Source organism: Manihot esculenta, chromosome 16 (assembly GCF_001659605.2).
Source record: "Manihot esculenta cultivar AM560-2 chromosome 16, M.esculenta_v8, whole genome shotgun sequence".
NCBI lineage: Eukaryota > Viridiplantae > Streptophyta > Magnoliopsida > Malpighiales > Euphorbiaceae > Manihot > Manihot esculenta.
In genome coordinates this window covers 2805471-2810566 of record NC_035176.2, presented here as the reverse complement: position 1 = coordinate 2810566, position 5096 = coordinate 2805471, and the positions used below count along the sequence as shown (strand labels likewise).

The 5096-nt window shown below is 33.6% G+C and overlaps 1 non-coding gene across 1 annotated transcript; it reads right to left on the bottom strand.

The window, feature by feature from the left end:
- Positions 1-4293: 4293 nt before the first annotated feature.
- Positions 4294-4366, bottom strand: TRNAV-UAC. Its single transcript has one exon. It is a non-coding gene; the product is annotated as a tRNA-Val (tRNA).
- Positions 4367-5096: the final 730 nt, after the last annotated feature.

Below are 5096 nucleotides of genomic sequence, written 5' to 3'. Positions count from 1 at the left end.
ACATCCTTGAACATCATTACATTACATACTATACTAAACATAACATAACAATATATCATTTTACAATTTTATCATGTCCACATTCTATCTATTACATACACAAGACTTCATTACTCTTGCTGACCTCCTGGTCTACCCGGTACCTGCAAGCCTGGGGGTTAAGGGAGAGGGGTGAGCTACTAAAGCCCAGTGAGCAGAATAATAAAACATTTAAAATATATGATAACATGGAATGCATCACATCACAGCTAATCACATCAAGGATGAAGTTGTCACCAATAGCCCTCTACATATCCAATAGTGCCAGAACGTAGAATGGGTCCTGGTCTTTCTCTTACATAGCATAACATAACATTCCAATGTGCCAGAACGTAGAATGGGTCATGGTCTTTCTCTTACATAGTGCCAGCGAACGTAGAATGGGTCCCACTGGTCTTACATTCCGTACCGTACATATCACATCGTCACATCATAGATTGAGGGCTATGGATCATCCAACGTTCATCCACATCAACAGCAATAGAGTATGCAATGCAACATATTCGTGAATTCTAATGCAAACAACCTAGTATATCTCATGGCATTAATGATGCATGAATCATGCTAAAATGTCCATTATTTGCTTTAAAAACATAATAAGTTATTCCACTCACCTCTGGATAGCTCTGACCAGACACTGGAGCAGCTGACTCACTGCTGGGGTCCTCGGTTCCTCGGGTCCGAACCTACACAGGTGGACTCAAATGAGGGACCAAACATACATGAACATAACTCTAAACTACTCCCCAAAAACCCCTTAAAACATCATGAAACAATCATAGAAAAACATGCAAAGGAAGGCTGGACAGGGCACTTTCGGCGGCAGGTTCGGCGGCCGAAAGTCCCTCCAGAGCCGAAAGTCAGGCAAGTTCGGCGGCACCTTCGGCGGCCGAAACTCCCAGACAGAGACGAAACTCATGCATGTTCGGCGGCACTTTCGGCGGCCGAAACTGCCCTCCAGAGACGAAAGTTCTCTTTCAATGGCAGGCTTCGGCAGCCGAAGGCTGCCTCCACAAGCGGGTTCGGCGGCCGAAAGTTCCTTTGGCGGCCGAACCTGAGTTTCTCCAAAATGGCAAAAACTTAGCTCCAACATGCACAAACGCCTCCCAAACCTTTCAAACATGCATAAACCTATTCTACAACACTCCCAATCATACACAAACAAGCATACAAGTCTATAGGGGTCTCAAACTAGCCTAAACCCCAACTACAACACATCAACATACCCACATTGCTCATAAACACACATTAAACCCATAAACTCAAAACAACCTAAATATGCATTTCTACTTCATAAACTTGTATAAAACTTGTTTAAAGCACAACATAAACTAGAGATCGACTCTTACCTCTTAAAGATCGAGAGTAGAGGCGATCTAACTTGGAGTTGGGAGAGATTTTAGCTCCTTGGGTCTCCAAGCTCAAAACTTGTCCTTTTGCTCAAAAATCTTCAAAACAAGGTGAAAACTAGTGAAAATCGTGAAAGATTTGAAGGAAGGAACTCAAGATCAGTGAGGGGCGGCGGAGAGCTCACCTTGGCCGAAAATGGGGGAAAAGCTCGCCCGTTTTCGGCTAAGGGACCCCTTTATAGGTGGCTGGCCAGGCCACATTCGGGAGCCGAACGTGCCTCCGCATGCATGCCATGTTCGGCGGCTGAACATGAGGTTCGGCGGCCGAACCTAGACTTCCCTCACTTATGCTTTCGGGGGCCTAAAGCACTCCCAAAGTGCATGCATGTTCGGCGGCCGAACTTGAGGTTCGACGGCCGAACCTGAGTTTTCCTCCAAGGCTATTTTTATGCAAAATCTCATTTCTTTCTTGATTAAAAACATAAAACACATTAAAACATTTTATTCAAACATAGTTTTACCCTTCTAGAGGTCTCCGACACCCGAGATTCCACCGGACGGTAGGAATTCCGATACCGAAGTCTAGCCGGGTATTACAATCTGTCTCTGTCAGATGGACTCATACCATTAGTTGCCATACCTGTGTCAGGCGACCATTTAATTCTTCCCAATGCGCATGCGAATAGGGCTGTGAAAGGACGAGACTGGCTCATTTCTCCCTATGTCTCCTTCTTGGGTCGGCCTCCTCTTTACTGGATTTAGGCTTACTGACGACCAGGCCCATTACTCAAGCTGGATCTTGGGTCGAAGCCACAGACCAGGCCTGCCTAGGGGCGCTCCGAACTTAAGGCATAATATGATTTTGGGGGTCCTAATTCAGTCCATGAAAATGCGAGGTCTGACGGTTATCAATATCGATCAGTAAATAAGATATATTGTGATTATAGATATAGTGAAAAACTACTATATAATATCTTTTAAAAACGTAATTTATATATTATGAAAATTGTCATAAAATGGTAAATTTTTTATCGTTTCAAATATTAAACATTATGATGATTAAAATTTTATTTTATAGATAAAATTTGGGTAATCAAATATTATAATTTATTAAAATCTTATTACATGATTTCATTTTATAATGATAACTTATAGGCAAATATTATATCATACTAGTAAGTCTATTAAATATCTAATTAAAATCATAAAAGAATAAAAATAATTAAATTTGTAAAAAATAATTAAATACAAATACACCATATACTGCAAAAAATATAAACATCCGCGTATTATTAATACTTTAAATTTTGATATCTAAAATTAAAAGTGCTCACAGAATACAAATGGTATTAATATCATTTTATAAATGTTATTTAATTATACTTTACAAATACACCTATTGCTCTTAATAAAATTTTAAATACAGTTTGTAAGGTAAAAAAAAATATTAATATTTATATATATATATATTTCAAATAAAAATTATTATTTAAAAAAATCAGTAAAGAAAAATGACTTTTTATTAAATATATAATTTAATTCTTGACGTTTATGTGAATAGTCAATTATTATTTTAACTTTTTTATTATTAATTTGAATATATATATATGATAAATTCATTCTAAAAGGTAATTTAAGGATAAAAGTGTTTAAAACATTTATAAATGATAAGATATTTATTTTTTTTGTGTTTAAAATTATATTAAAGAATTTAATATTAATGGAAAGACTATAATATTATATTAAATTTAAATTAATTTTAAAAAATATTTAAAATTTTTATAAAAAATATATTATTTTATTTCAAATTAAGGTAAAATTTAATGGTATATATATATATATATATATAAATTAAATAATTATATTTTAATAAATATCATGCATTTAAAATTAATAATAAAAAAGTTAACGTGTCAACTGATTTTTGAATAATGGGACATGAGTAAATTATATATTCAACTTAATTTTTTTAAAAAAATCTTATCTAAAAGCTTTGGTTGCAATCATTTTTTGTGAAGAGAAATTATAGGATTAGCCATCACGAGGTGTCGGATTCTACCTTTTCTCTCTCCCAATTAAAAATGCTTCTTTATTGTTAATGGGTTTTGATTTAGAAGTATTTGTTAAAAATTGTTTGGAGGATTGTGAGAAGTCAATTCTACTAACCACAGACAGGATTGTTGATTTTTCTACCCAATAATCATTTTGCTCACTTGCAATACAACACCTTTTAAAAAATAAAATAAAATAAAATCATTACTTAATTTCTGACCAAACTAATTATTTTTATATTTTTAAAAATATATTAAATATTTTTTTATGATTGCAAGTATTTTAAATTTTATTACTATCACCATTAATATACACAAAAAAATGAAGAGTAAAACCAATGATAGCCATGCAAAATTGATAGTAAGAGTACTAAAACTTATGAAATATTATTGAAAATTTATAAAAAAAAAATATTTATGAAATAAATGGAGTTTAAGTTAAGGAAATATAGGGAAGGAGAAAATAGAATGGGATTAAAGCAGGAATTTTTGCTACATAGAGCCATGATTGGACTTTAATTTTTGTGAGGAAAGCCATGGCTGTGGTACCAAAATTGTATCCAAAGCCGAGAGTGACTCTAAACTTGTTATTCAATTTGGGCCAATTGTTGAAACAGATTCATATCAGCTAGAGCTCTCGTGCTTTGGAACGTAGCCTGAGACCTCTAAATAATTGGAAGTGTCCCAAGTTTTCAAGGCATCAGAGTCAGAGCCCAGTCCATCGAGCGAAAGTTGATACGGATCTCATGCATCAGTTTCCACTCATCCGGGCTCCAGGAGAAAGCCCATGCCCATCCATGTCAACTTAAAACACACAAAAATAATTATAAGAAAAAAAGAAAAAAAAAAGAAAATGTTACTGCCCAGGATCGAACTGGGGACCTTCAGTGTGTAAGACTGACGTGATAACCACTACACCACAGCAACTCTTTCGATAATGAAATCAAATTAATCTTGTTAACGCATCTCGGGATGAAACCCAAATAAAACAACCTTATCTAGCAACCTTCTCTTTTCGTCAAAGCGGAATGCTTTAGAGGAATGGAAAAAGACAAAAAATAATAATAATAATAATAACTTGATGCTTACAAAAATTTATTAATTTATTCTTTAAATGAAAAAAATATCAAAATTAATTAATTATTTTATTAATTTTAACTATTAAATTTTTTTATAATATTTAATAATTAAAATTAATTAATAAATTTTTAAACGTCATAAACGTATTAATATATATATTTTTCAAAAAGCCGGAATAATAAACTTGATAAGAGAAAAAAGCGAAAAAGAAAAGTGGGAAAAAGAGGATATTGTCCCTCAAAAAGGCATGGCGAGTGAGAGAAAGCGTAAAGATGGTTAATCAGCAGTCAAATCAAGTGAGCTACTAAACTCTCTTTCCATCTTATCTTCTTTAAAGTTCCAGACTTTTACAACACTCACTCTCCCCATCACATCACATCACATCTACCAATGCACCGCTTTGCTCATAAATCTATTCATCAAATTGCTTATAATTTTCTTCTACCAGCAATTAAACATTACATTCCATGACTAAATCTGCAAGACTAGAACACATTTGAATCAAACATCAATTGTTCATAAACTCATATCTTTAATTTTAAATTAAAAATAAATAAAAGTTTAGAGATTTGATAAT